Source organism: Protopterus annectens, chromosome 2.part0 (genome assembly GCF_019279795.1).
Source record: "Protopterus annectens isolate FY-2018-M chromosome 2.part0, PAN1.0, whole genome shotgun sequence".
NCBI classification, from domain to species: domain Eukaryota; kingdom Metazoa; phylum Chordata; order Ceratodontiformes; family Protopteridae; genus Protopterus; species Protopterus annectens.
Window position 1 is genome coordinate 1,299,689,091 of NC_056728.1, and position 15,124 is coordinate 1,299,704,214.

The 15,124-nt window shown below is 38.5% G+C and overlaps 1 protein-coding gene across 7 annotated transcripts in view; it reads left to right on the top strand.

The window, feature by feature from the left end:
- Nucleotides 1-15,124, top strand: part of LOC122793454 (amyloid-beta A4 precursor protein-binding family B member 2-like) — a 1,559,346-nt gene that overhangs the window by 327,466 nt on the left and 1,216,756 nt on the right. For all 7 annotated transcript variants that reach the window (XM_044061473.1, XM_044061470.1, XM_044061469.1 and 4 more), the window contains exon 2: nt 12,937-13,047. The gene's annotated coding sequence lies outside the window, so the exon portion shown is untranslated. The remainder of the gene's footprint in view (nt 1-12,936; nt 13,048-15,124) is intronic.

Here is a 15,124-nt window from a genome sequence, read left to right on the forward strand (position 1 = left end):
TTCTGCTTCAACCTTTGTCTGATGATATCATGGCTAAGTTGATGGATGCCCCTCTTGATAATAAACACTTGTTTGGGGATATGCTGCTGATTTGTTTAACTCTATTCAGGATAAGGGGAAGGCTTTACAGGAACTCACGTGTTTGTATATCCTGTTCCTAAATTTCAGAGAAACTACCGCAATAAGCCAGCATTTGTTCACAGGCAATCTCCTACTCTTCCTAAGGGCAAAAAGGGTGGCACATGAGCTCCTCCTGCTAAGGCTACTCAGACTTCAGGGACTCAGAAGTCTTCCTTTCCAGATAAACCAGGTGCTGTCTGACTATCCTTTTCTTCCCAGCCACATTCCTCTTTCTCTTTGCCTCTCTCTCCCTTCCTCTCTGGCTTCAGATTACTCAGGATTCATGGGTTCTGTCCATTATTCACCAAGGGTATTTCATGGTATGGAAATCCCTTCCCCCTTTATGGGCATTCCTAAGCCTTCTTGGGAACAACTCCCCTTTTTCCCAGCGACACTTTGAGACCTTTTGACTCATTGTACTGTTCAAGAGGTGCCTGTGTCCCAAAGGGAGAGCAGGTTTTACTCCATGATATATCTGGTACCCAGAAAAGCAGGTATTTGGAGACCAATTCTAGACCTCTCTCATCTAAACACTTTTCTGAAGGTGCCCACTTTTTCAGTGTTGTCCCTTCAGTCTCTGTTCCCTCTTTTGCTTCTTCAAGTTTATATGGTGTCTCTGGTCCCCAAGGATGTTTATCTACATATTCTGATCCATCCCCTTTTCAGGAAGTTTTTGCATTTCTCTGTTGCTTCTTGGCATTTTCAGTTCTCTGCTTTGCCCATTGGCCTTTCTACTGCCCCAAGGGTATCCACCAAATGCCTCACTCCTGTGATTGCTTTTGGCAGGCTTCAGGGGATCCAAGTATTTCCCTACTTGGACAGTCTGCTGTTTTAGGTATCCTCTCCAGAGATCCTATTGCAAAATCTCCATTTTGCCATCTCTCATCTTCAAAACCTGGGGTTTACAGTAAACTTCAAAAAAGTTTTATCTGACTCCTTCTAAGGACAGTGTTTTTCTGGGTTGCAGGATTCAAACAGTGCCTATGCTGGCATCCCTACCTCCTCCCAAAGCCTTGACTCTCATTTCCTTCTTTCAGACTCTTCTTCCTCTGGCTTCCATTACTGCCAAGCAGTTTCTGAGAGCTCTTTGTTTCATCGCATCCACCATCCCTATGCTCCCTCTGGCCAAACTCCAAATGAGAAAGTTTCAGTGGTTCCTGAGGTCAGTTTGGCTTCAGCATGCACATCCTCTAGAGTTTGTAGTTCCTCTGTTATCTTGTCTCAAAAAGGAATTTCATTGGTGGATCCAGCAGTTGTCTCTAAATCCAGGGCTCCCTTTTCTTTCCCCTCTTCCATCTCAGGAGCTGTCCACAGATGCTTCAGATGTGGTATTGGGAGCAGCTTTTGGCTCCCTAAAGTTGCAGGGGTGTGGTCGCCTCTTCAACAGAAGGAGCACATAAATGTCGATGAGATGAGAGCCCTTTTGCTGGCTCTTCAGTGTTTTCATCCTCTTTTCTCCCCAGGACCTCTCAAGGTATTTACAGACAATACCACAGTGATGTTGAATATAAATAAACGAGGGGAACAAGATCTTATCTTCTTTGCCAGTTGGCAGTCCTAGTTTGGTATGTTGCTGTCCAGTATCAAGTGAATCTTCAGGCAGTTTACATTCCCTCAGGTCAAAACATTGTGGCAGACACTCTGGGCAGGTCCTTGACTTTCCTATGAATGGATGCTTCACAGGGATATGTTTCTGGACATTGTCCACCAGTGGGGTACTCCTCAAGTAGATCCATTTGCCTCTCATCTGAGCAGACAGCTTCCTCTTTTTTGTGCCAGAGTCCCAGGTCCTCTAGTGTGGAAGGTGGACACCCTCTCTTATTCTTGGAAGGGGATGTTTCTTTATGCTTTCCCTCCCGTTTCCCTCATTCCAAAAAGTACTGTTCAGAATTCAACAGGACTCTCCCAAAATCTTGTTGGTGACTCCCTTTTGGCTGAGGCAGTATTGGTTCCCACTTCGTCTGCATTTATCCAAGAGCATTCATCACAAGTTGCCTCACAGGGTGGACCTACTCACACAAGACAAGGGATCTCTCCTCCATCCCCACCTGTCCACTCTTCAACTGACACTGTGGGTGATAGGATTTTGATTCCACTTAGACACTTTTTTTTTAGGAAGTGCTTAGGGTCCTGCAGGAGGCCAGAAAACCCAATACTAGGAAATCTTACTTATCCAAATGGAAGAGGTTTCCTGTTTGGTGTCTCTCTCTTAACCTGGATCCACTTTCTGTGGATGTTCCTTTGTTTCTTATTTGTGTAAATTGCTCAATGCTGGGTTGGATTATTCTTCTGTTAAGGCCCACTTAATAGCTGTCTCTGCTTGTCTGCCTTTAATTTCCTCCTTAGCTTCTAGATTTGAAGCTAAACAATTCCTTAAAGTCATCCTTCATATTAGGCCTCACAGGAAGGATGTTGCTTCTCCCTGGGGGTTTTAATTTTGTTTTGGAGAAATTGACTCTGGCTCCTTTTGAGCCTGCTGCTTCAGCTTCCTTGCAGTTTTGCTCTTGGAAGACTTATTTTGTTGGCCCTTACTTCTGCCAGATGGGTTTCTGAGTTTCAGGCCCTTATGGCTTGTCCTCCTTTTTTGGTGTTTCATAGGGACAGGGTGTCCTTGACTGCTAATCCTTTTTTTATCCCCAAGGTGGTTAATGAGTTGTCACTTAATCAGTCTGTTCATTTGCCTACTTTTTCCCCCCGTCTGCAATCTGACAGTGAGAGGTTGCTGCATATTTTAGATGAGACTACTCAGATTTTATTTGGATAAGACTAAGCCTATTAGAAAATCTGATCAGTTGTTTGCTTCTTTTCATCCTAGGTCACTAGGATTAGTTATATCCTAGCAAACAATTTCTTCTTGGATCTGTAAAGCTATTTCTTTTTGTTATCGTTTTCATATTAAGGAGCCATCCTTCTTTTGTAAAGGCTCATTGTGCTATGGCTGTGGCTTCTTCTGGTGCTTTTTTCAAGGGTTTGGATACTAACTCTATTCTTGAGGCAGCTGCCTGGACTTCTTTGCATGCTTTTACCTACATTACAAGTTGGATGGAATCTCCAGAGCTACAGCTGGTTTTGCTAGGGCCATCCTTCATGCCTTCCTAGAGAGCTCTGCTGGTCCTTCCTCCTCCCATGTTTCTTCCTGAGCTTTGGCACTCTTCCCAGATGTAAAGAATACTGCAACAGTGATGTGGAAGCGCATAGTACAGTTATATAAAATCGTACCATAACAGTAGATGTCCTTCCATTCACTGTTGCAGTATTCACTCTCTCCCTGGTCCATTTCTCTTCTGGATGTACTGGTTACCTCTTGGTTTTCTTCGAACTGGCATTCCTACTGGGGTTTTCAGTTCTGAGGATGATACTTCCAGACGTCACCTTTATTCCCTATGCTACACAAGGAGCATACTTGTGACATACGGCATACCTTAAAGCAACCTAAGGCTTTGGCATACTGGCCGACATCAGCCTGCCCTAGGTATGGAATTCTAGACGTAAGGAATACTGCAACAGTGAAGGGAAGGATGTCTACTGTTATGATAAGATATTATACAACTGTACTTTTTGATATATTGGCAGGCTAGAAGGGCACTAATGCCTGTGCTTGAAATATTTGCATGTATGTATGAGACGGGATATTGCTGAGGTCAGTAAAGTGCTCATTAACAGATAAATTGAAATCCTTTATATAGACTTAATTTTTGTATAAATGTTTATGTGAAGAACAGGAATGACTTCATTGTTTATGCAGTGTTGCTTTACAATCTTGCAAGTACTCTCAGTTTTGAGTAGTGAAGACTTGCTTTTATCCGTATAACTGCACATAGGTTAAGGATGGTCTGACAATGAAGTAAATATTGCCTGTGTTTCCACCTGCTTGATGTTACAACTGTCAGCTATAAATGAAGGAGCAGTGCTGATAAATTGAACTGACAAATTTCTCACCACAGGAAGGACATGGGGAGAAAGTCCAGTAATTGTTGTTAAAGAATTAAAGATTTGACTATGGAATAAAAATCTGCTGTTTATCTGTCTTGTTTAGAAGAAGGTTTAAATGTACCATGGAAAAAGCTTCAGAGCAGCCGTTCTTTCATGGATTTAGAACATTCAGTGAAAAATGAAAATGAACGCTGATTCCATAGGCCAAGAATCTTCTGGTGAACACATTCTTACTGTAGCTGAAAAAAGGCTTTATTGTGTTTACTGTAAGTTATGCAAAGGAGATACGTACTGCATTGTGGAGGAAGACAGAAACTGAGAAACAAAATTAGGTCAGTGTAGCTGGCCACTACTGGTTGTAAGAAATGAAAATATAATGTAAAACATTTAGAATGATTCTAATGCAGTAGTTTAGCATAGAATATCAAATTGTATTAACTCCTCCCTGAAAGCTCCAAATGTACATTTTTCTAGATCCTATTTTCACAACCCTTGGTCTTTGAGATAATATTGTTAACTCCTCCTATGCTGGTTACATATTCATAGTGCTTTTCTCCCGTTGGCTTCGGTTTCTCTTAGGTGAAGCAATTGTTTATTTAAGTTATACCTCATTTTCAGGGACATCCTGATCTTGACTCTAAATTTTGTTCTGTTCCCCAAGCTCTCTCATAAAACTGATGATTTTGAGAGAAACAGTTGTGGGTTGCACTTAAATAATGACAACAGTTAAGGTTATAGACTTCTTTTACTTAAAAAAAGTCAGTTTGCATTCTCTTAGCCTGTGAACTTCTTAAGTTAATAGTACTGGTATTATCCCTGGATATTTCTGGATTTGTCCCTGATTCTGGAGGTAAGTGGTTGAGATCTATGATTCAGGTTATCTGTAATCTGTGCCTGTTTTCATGTAACTGTACTCCCATATTCTTCCATGTGAGGCCTTCTGACCTATTTGTGCTCTTATGTAATACTTTACTGTATAATCCATATAACATAACCTCTAGCCTTTTCCCATGTGAGAAAAAACAATTGGCTAAACATAATCTATCCTGAGTTGCTTTCCTGGTAGGCTGATTGTAAGTTTTGTCTCTACTGTTTGACATTAACCTGCTGTGCTTGCTTCTGCCCTCCCAGTTGCATGCCTGTAAAACCTTTTTATGAATAGGTCAGTCTACCGTAGGACACTTTAGTTTCCAATTGTTAATTATGCAGAGAGCCATCCTGTTGGAATACATTTAAAGTTTATTTAGCACAACTTGTGGTGCATAGCTGGAAGCTTCTCACTTAAGTTGGATGTGGCATTATTTTGGTGGATAATATAAGCATACTTACATGATCGTACAGAATATTCTGTACATCTATTGTGTGAGAATCCTGTAGTACATGCTTCTTGTGTGCAGTTTTACTTGCGCTACAGCTCTTGGCAAATTGTAGAAGTTAAAGAATCACAAAATTGTGTTTGTTTACAGTAAGCACTGTATATTAATAATGTCTGTTGATTGCTTAATGAGACTAAGTCAGCACTCTTGGATGCATTGTTCTGCATTTTTTTTTTTTTTTGCACATATTTGCCCAGATTAGATGCATACTTGAGCACTGTGTTTTAAAACTGTAGGTGCTGTTTCCATATCCATGTGCTTGATGTGAATATGCATAGGTTGTTAATGTACTAATTACATACAGTTTATCAGCTATGTGATGTACAAATGAGTTGTAACATTACGTTTTTACATAGTATAAAAATACTTAAGAATATATTGATTTGTAAAAAAACAAATGCAAATTATATGCCATATTGCTGGTTTTAAGATAGCTTAAGTCCAGGCAGTCAAAAAAGTCGTAGATGTGTTTTGACTGTTTAATAGTGCTAGCTGTTTGGTCTTGTGTAAATATCAGTTCTTAAATTGATTTTGCAATTTATTTATTGTATTAGTTAACTGGGATAGTCCACTGGGCAATATTCTGACCCTTTTCAGTGTACGTCATTGAGGAGAAGCCCCAGAACATAATAGTTAAAATGTGTCAACAATTTTGCAATAACTCAGAAGATGAAGTTCCACTACTTGTACTAAAGGAACGAAAGCACTTATCATACATACATTGTGTTTGTGGATTTCTACCTAAGATTTCCCATTTTTTTTGTGCAGTAGTAATTTGGAAGTATATTGGGTAGGACAAAAGCAATTTGCATAGCTTAAAACAGAGGTGTAATGACTGTATGCAGTACAATGGAAATATTAAATATTTACTCCTGTTAGATAATAATAGTGTAGGATATCGGATATGAAGAGTAAAAGTGTAGTCCGTTCAGAAAATTGGTTAAAGTGGGAAGGACCTGAGAGTAAGAATGTAATGAGGGAATAATTATGTAGAAAGAAACTGGCTAGACAGGGAGGTGGGAAGTATATCATAGGGAGAGATGTGGATTTGTAGGCGGTCAGGTTTGTCAGGATTGTAGGTGGTAAGATAGCCAGCATTTTAACATGAGCAAAACCAGGAGTCCAAGAGGTAAAATTTTTGTTCAGCCTTGAATGATGTGATGTTTCTAATTTCTTTGAGTATGAAGGGGATATAATTCCAGGTTTTTGAGACATCCAAGGAGCACAGAGCATCCCCAGTGGAGTTATTAGATTTTGTTATTGCTAGTAGGGATTTGTCTGTAAATTGATGAGCTTGGTTTGGTTGCTAGTGGTACAAAAATTGACATACACTACGGCATTTACCAGGTTTTAGATGAGGATATGAACTATGGTTAACTGGTATGATAATTTGGGCTAGCGGAGTTGCTTGTGAGCTTCACAGTGGTGAGGTTCTATAGGGCATATCTGAAGCAAATTTAGCTATTTTGTTACAGTACCGTTTACTTGTGCTGTTTGTAGATTAACAGATATTGGAGATGCGTGTAGTAAAGTTGGTCATGGGAAGGTCGATGCAATGTATTTTTTGCATCATTTGTCGGGAAATGGTACCAAATTTCTGATGGGTCTTTTTTACTGCTTCTGTAGTGTGGTAGTCAAATTTCCTGTTTTCATCTATGATAACTCCTGGAAGTATTGCAAAGGTAACTAGTTCATGTCTGGCGTTTGTTGAGGTTAGGATAAAGAGAGACATTTGTAAAGAGAGTTGTTTTGGTGTGAATATGATGAATTTGGGTTTTTTGGGGGTATAGGAGTAATTGTGAGTCAGCCAGTAGACATGAGAGATTACTGAGTTTTGACTTTTGCGATTTTTACCATACTTTTGATGGCACAGATGAGTAGAGTACAGTCATCTGCACACTGGATGGTTATTGCATGCTTGCTAGCTGAGTGAAGGTCATTTGCAAGCATATTGAAAAGTAGAGGGTTTGAGTATAAATCCTTGTGAATCACTAGCTGATAATAGGGAGAAAGGGTGAAAGGTTATTTGCCATTTGACAGCCTGCTTTCTGTTGAATATGCTGCTGTCAAACCAGGCAAGGGTTGTGGAATGAAGACAAAGGGAGAACAGTTTTAGGATTAGTTTTCAGTGTGAAACAGTGTTGAAAGCTTCAGAGAGGTCGAGAAATACTGCAGTGTTGAGGAGTATGGTAATAGTACTATGGTGAGTGCAAAAAGTATGTTGTGTGGTTTCAGTCAATTATTTTGAATGATGATGAAGATAAGCAGGTATGAATGGGCCTATTTTCCCTGTGATTTTTGTTAGTGGAGGTAGAATGGCTATGGCTATATAATCGGATACCTCAGTGGAGTTGCTACCTTTATGTAAAGGTAAGATACAAGATATAAGACTTTGTTCCTGGAATCTGGGATGTAGCTTTCTTTAATGGTTTGTTTTATTTAGATATAAACAGGGTATTCCAGAGCCTCAACTGCTTTTTTTTTATAAGATATTCTCATAGATTGTTAGGTTTAGGATTAGTAGGCCTTGATTTCAAAAATACATTTTTAATGGTTCAGGTAAATATGTGTTAAAGAGAGAGAGAGCTTGGAGGTTGAATGAGGGATTGGTGGTAGAGATGTTTTAGAGGAGGGAAGGGGCTTTAAGAGTGAGGCTACTGATTCAATGAAGGTGGGTAATGAATCGAGTGGAGGAGGTGTTTACAAAGGCAGTTGGTTGCTTGATGCAGCCAGGGTTCAGTAGTTGATTAACATTAACTAATAACCAGAAGAGTATGGAGTTGTTTTTTATTGCAGTTTGGAGTTTTGAGTAATAAGAATTTTTTTTGTCAGGTCTAATTTTTTGTTTGGTGATGTTTCTCGTGTTTAGATTCAGTCTGGATTTTCTAAGCCTTTTTTTCTGTCAACAATTAATTGTTTTGTATTCTTAGTAAGCCATGGATTTAGGTTAGCTTTAGCCCTTTTAGTTCTTAAGGGGCATGTGCATTGATTATTTTGAGAAACGTGAAGTTAAATAATGAGACTGACAGTTGTAGTATAATACAAAGAAAAAAACAACACAGTATGACTACCAGGGCAGACAGCATAAAAAGCACATGAAGCTGAATAAAAACGTGTTTAATAAAGGTACAGGATAAGCACTTTCACATAAAAATGCTTCATCAGATCCTCAAGAATCACAAGCATATACCTCAATTTAAAAACACATCTCCCAATCAGAGAATACAGATAATTAATGATGTAAAGGTTGTAGTATAATCTGTACTAATTTATTGATTTTAAATCTGAGATGAATTTATCTTCCTGGAAGAGCTTAGGTTGTTAACATGATTATAGTGGTAGCGTTTATGAGTAGAGATGTTATCACTTATAGCAAAGGTATGGAGGTAGTCACTTGAGTTATCAGGGAGAGAGTCTGAGGTGATGATTTTGTTTGGGGTGTTAGGAAATCCACCACTGATTTGGATCCTCACTATCACTATATTTGTTAAACCTACTTGATGAGGTGATACACTGGGTGAAACCGTATGGATTTATAGCTGCGTTGATGGAGTTATTTACTGACTCCCAGTCTATGTTCATATCTTCCAGTACAATGCCTTCCTTTTGGATATTTGCTGAGGCCCAAGAAAGGAAGGAATTATTTGGCTACACCTGTGTTGTTGCCATGGGTTATGCAAATTCCAGTTATACATATGCAGTTGTTAAGCCTGAGTAGTAATGAGGATTTTATCATTCTTTGATGGTGCTGTTTTTTGGGGTTGTAAGGAGAGGCTGAGTTTTTTTTATAAATGATAGTAACACCACAAACTTTTTATGGGTTCTGTTTTGCTAATTGTGTTTCCTCACATGAGGCAGTATCTCCAATCTTTGTTTCATTTTAGCCATCTTTCAGTGACAGTATTATCTGGGAAGCAATGTGCAATCCAGGCATGGAATTCTGGAGTTTTGTTATGCTTTTAGTTTGATATTGAAAAAGTGATGGCTAGATGATTTTGTTGTTTGGTTACGGTTTCTTTTTGAGTGATAAGGTCTGGATTTGGATGAATGACTCTACACTGCTTTTTAGTTATTAGGTAATGAGGGTGGGTTGTAATTAATTTAGCTTTAATTTTATTTTATGTTTGGGCATACGTTCTGGAGTAATGGATTTGTTTGTGAATAACAAGTTGTTCTTTAAATAAATAATCATGTGAACAGGTGAGGAGCTATTGGAAAATAAGGATGAGTGGTAATAGATAGCTGAGAGTTGGTGCTGTTGGTTACCAAAGTGTTTTTACGTTGAAAGTGACAGGAGGTTAAATGGGTGGGGAGGCAAGATAAGTAGATGGGCTTGAATCATTGTTAGTAAAGGCTAAATGTGGTTTGAGTTAAAGGTGGAGTAGATTTATAGTTTGTAGTAGGTTTAGATAGGTGAGGAAATAAGATGGTTTATGAGATAAATAGGAGGTTAGAAGGGAATGAGCTATAGGGGTTTGTGGAAATAAGTCACAAGAAAATTGTGGGAATGATTTTCAGTTAGAGAGTAAACTTCAGGGATTGAAAAAGTGATGGGAAAATGATTGTTGAATATGTTTGTGCTGGGTTAATTATACTGTTGGAATTATAGTGGGTTGGTGAGCTGTTTGTGGGTAGTGAAATTATCTTTTGAGAGGATGAGGAGTTTTTAGGCAAGGCTAGATTAATGGATGACTGGGAGTGTTTATTTGTTATGGATGGAGTAGTGTGTTGTGATAAGGTTATGGATCAGATGGTGGTTGGAGTTACTAGGCTACATATGTAGTGGAGGAGGGGTTGGGTGGGAATTGAGGGTAAGTCGGGAAAGAAAAATGAAGACAAAAAGGAAACAAGTGCCAAGAAAATCTATCTGCAAAGGGAGAATATGATTGAGTGTTTTCGTGTCTAGTCCAATTTCCTTTACTGTGTACTGTTGGGTCACCTTACTGGTTGACCTTAAGAAAAAAGATAAATGAGAAGTGGGGAAGGAATGGGCTATATTAAGGGGACGGAAATAGATTTTAGGGCTGCTGAAAAGTCAGGGTGACTGTCCTAGTCAGGAGCTTGAATTGCACAAGCAGTAGACTGATGAGGGGCACTTAAAATGGCACCAGATGGAGCTGGGTGTTCTGTATTGAAAGGTTCATGATTACCAAGGAGTCAGAAATTTCTTGTTATAGGGTTGAGATAGAAGTGCCGGCTGAGTTAAGTATTACTGAGGAGTTGCAACCTGGCTCTACCTGTCAGCAGAAATGTAGATGCTAGAAAGTATAAAATAAGAAAGTAGTGTTTTAAGTAAAGGAAGATAATGCAGTTTAAAGAAATATTGTTGCTTAGTTCATTGCTCTAGGTAGGCATAAAAAGTGCAAGATTGCAGCATAAAACAAGTGACTTTAGTTTATGGTTAGGTAAATAACAAAACTGGTATGGTGGCAACATCTGTTCCATCCCCTGCTTCATTCTCTTGAGTACCAGAAACTGGGGCAGAGATTTAAGGCAAAGGCAATGATAGGAAGGCTGCAGCTGTTGCCTACAGTTGTAGTTGGGTGTCAGCTTGGTCAAAGATTTAATAGGCCTAGAATGGCATAAAGCCTTATTCTTAAAGCCTTCACCTGCAATTGGAGAATTTGAGGATACTAACATGTGGAGATTCCAGGAAACATTTATAATTGACAGATGGCAACCTTTACACCAAATGAATACATGCAATTAGTTTTAATATGTTGTATGGTCAATTTACCACCTTTAACGTTTTAGTAATATATTCTCAGACGTTTAGAGGTCCTTTACTTATTATACAATATTAGCCTTTATGCCCTTAAAGCTGTCCTTAAAGAAAAACTCTGCCCTCTCCTACAGTTTAACTCCATCCTTGGGTTTCTTTTCTTCCTACAGTATGGTTCCATTATTGAAGGGCCATGGTGGTGCAGCGGTTAGTGTTGTCGCCTCACAGCAAGAGGTTCTCTGTTTGATTCTCAGCTGGAATGCCTTCTTTGTGGAGTCTGCATGTCCTCCCTGTGGTCGAGTGAGTTTTAAAAGGCATGCAGGTAGGTGCAAGTGTGTGTGTGCGTGTGTGTGTGGTCCTTCTGTGAAAGTTGGGATCCGGGCTGACAACTCAACACCGTATAAACTCCACTGCTAATCAGTTTGTGGACTGGTGATACACCGTGGTAACCCCTAACGGGAGAAGCCAAAAGAAATTGCTATTGTATAATAACCCGAAAGCGGTATTCGTTTCCGCTTGCATGCCATATCATATAAATAAAAGAGTAAACAGGACACACAGCCAAACCGGTTAGTAAAAAACTACAAGAAAATCCTAGCCAAGCTAGAGTTTTCACTGTGTGATTCCTTAAAAACTCTTGTAAAAGAGGATTATGGGATATATGCATGTCGACAGCTAGCGGGTTTAGCTTTATTGGCTTGAATTTGTCCATTAACAAACTTAAAAAGGAAAAAAGTCATGGGCATTCAGAACTGCTATATAGCTGAAACACCTGATATCCTTAACTGGTCATATGCATATATCCCATTGTCCTCTTTTACAAGAGGTTTTAAGGACTCACTGTAAAAACTCTAGCTTGACTAGGATTTTCTTGTAGTCTTTTACTAATTGCATGCCATATCATAGAAACACTTAAATCTTTGTTAACCCTGTCAGGTTCTTGTCAATCCTAGATGTGCAATTAATCCTGCTAATGTCAGGAACACAGCAGCTGATTAAAAAACAAACAAACAAAGCTGTGTAATTGTTTTCCACTGTTTCTATTGAAGGGAGGAGGAGATCTTAACACTCCCCTTTCTTGGCAAAACAAAGCAGTTAGATGAGTCAACCATTTTCACCCCCCCCCCCCTCACCTGAAGCAAACTGTTCTTTCTACATGTTTAACCATGGAGCAGATATTTTAGTATCTACTCTAAATTAAATATTCATACCTTTGCTACTTGTAGATACTACGGTTGGTCTGTAAAAGCAGGTTAGCCAGATGCCATGTATACAGACAAGGTATTTGCTGTCCTTACCAAGAGTAAGGATTTAAATAATTGCCCAAGTGCTGGGATACCAGATCAGAGGTGTGGAATTAAAGGCTGGTGACATGATTGCTTTGTCTAGCAGAAAGGCTATAAGAAATTACCTTATTTTGGTTGACTACACCCTGGTGAAGGAGCAAGGCTCGTGAAACTGGAGGCTGGAGCCTCCACTGGTTTAAGTGTTTAGAACCATTGCATACCTCCACTGTAAAGTGGAGTTAGTGAGGACAAAAGCAGAAAAATCTATGCCAGTGGACAAGACTCACACTTATCAGTTATTACCTTTTAAAAGAGAAATAATGAACCACCATTAGATGTCTGGCACAGGGCTCTGATTACCTGAAGTCATTAGGGTGTAATGGGAGTAAAATGGCTACCAAAAGGGAAAAGAGCACAGTACAAGTGATAAATACTGACACATTGTCATCCCACTGCTGTTAACTAAAGCAAACTTTTTGAATTTCTGTTCTCCTTCTAGATAACATCTGATACTCCACTCCCTTTTGAACTCTGCACAGCACACTGCTTCCAAAAAGGCACAGTACAACCACTTATTTTCTTCTGACAGGAAGTACCAAGAGGCCACCAGGTAAGCGTTTAGTTACTTTACAGTCTGTTGAGGTTATTAAAATGTTTGACCAATACATTACCAGTGGCTTATTCTAAGTTATTCTCAGCTAGTTGTACCCGCAAAATAAACTTACAAAGTATGAGACTGCGCCTCAAACAAGGCACTTTGGTCATATGCCATCACTGCCAGTAATGTGGGTTGTGTGGGAAATGTTGCAGTGTTGAGGTGTCATTCTTTGAATAAAACATTAGATTGAAGTCACATTTGCCTGTGGCAGCTACATTCCGAATATGTGTGTAGAGAGGCTTGATTTTTAATGTTTTGTTTTTATTTTTTTTCTATATCATTTACATGCTTGAAAACATTACTTTCAGATGCAACATAAATTTTAGTTTTTAGGTCTGATAAATGTTCTATGTTGGACTGATACTGTTATTGTTTTGAGCTTTTGTTTAGATTATAGGCCATATTCCAAAAGAGTTGCTCTCGGTGTGAGGCCTGTCTATAAATAAGCTTACTACAGGGACCAGATTCCAAAAACACCTGCTGTCAGTGTAAGTGACTTACTCCGGTACAGATGACTTGCACTATGAACAGGTCTTTTGGAAATGGGCTCTATGTGTACATTTACTTTCTGTATAGTTAAGATCGTGACCGAGTGGTCCCAACAGTGCAGTTTACGTTACTGTAAAACAAGTAAACATAGTTTTGTTTTAATAGCTTTTAACAATGTCATCTTGAGAAAAAAAGTTACTTGTTCTAAAGTGAATATTTGATAGTTCTGCATTTCAGTCCCCAGTGATTGTTTTGATCTGTTTGTGGGTTTTTTTTTTTCAGTATCTCTATTTCTAAAACTGATATTTTTCTGTTGATGTTTTCAGAGTAGGGTAGTGCAATACTTATCTAAAAAATGTACTTGCATTGTTTACTTCTTGGTGCAGATATGAGGTTGCAGTTGTATTTTTGAGTTTTTGTGTGATATTTTAAAATTCGCATTCTTTTAGTTTAACATTTAAAATGGCCAAAAATTCACTTTTAGGGAGAGATGCATATTAGTTTTAATTCTGATATTATACCAGCTGTCTGCACATATTTTGAAATGTATAATTTGGTACCTTTAACAAAAGTCACATGCTTTTAGGCTTTCTGAAATTGAATCTCATTTAATTTTCAGCCTTTATCACATTGGCCATTTACACATATGAGTAGTGTTTAACTGTGCAGAACTTTTTTTCTGAAACTTTGGCATTTCATAGTAAAATGTTCTGGACATTATATTTTAATATTAAGCCGTAAACTATATTTGGTACCTGTGTTTTTGAGTTGTATTGTTGGCTCACAGGTGAAGGACCAGCTATAACTTATCAGTTTTCTCAGCACATTTCTCAATATCTGGTGGTTCTAATGTTATATCACATTAATGCAGAAAAATTTTTGCTATTTACTGCATTTAGCATCCTTAGTACGAGTTATTTGCCCATGCTTTTAAAAGCTAAATCTCATAAACCTTTGTAGCCATTCACATTTATTGAATATGCAGCCCTTCAATTATTCTGTGGGTTATTTCACAAAAGTATTTTGACATTTTAAAGACAATGCTGTCAAGATAGGACATGTGGTACTCCATGTATATGGTACTTCACTTGCATATTTAGTTACAGTGGGCAGGGACAGCTGCATCTCAACCACATCATATTTTTCCATAACACTAAAATGCTTGAAAACAACCATTTTAGAAAGGGATAAATGCTGATGTTCAGATTTTATGAAAGTCTAACATGATTTTGATATGTACAGTTTTATTCTCCTGAGAAGTACTAGTGTGTCCATACTTGTGATATGCAAGTTGTCATATTATGAAGGAGCAACTGTATTAGATATGTTTGGAAACTGTAGTAAAATTATGAAAGCTAAAATATGAATTACACTTTTTCCTTTCATAAAATATTACAGAAACGTTTCAGTTCCTTCCGTACACATGCTGCCTGCTTCCAAAAAATTATGCTTTTTTTGGCACTGCATGCAGCAGTTGACTGGGATTAAAGCTGTCTGAAAATATGAGGTTTAGAAAACTTTATTCTAATAAAAATATATT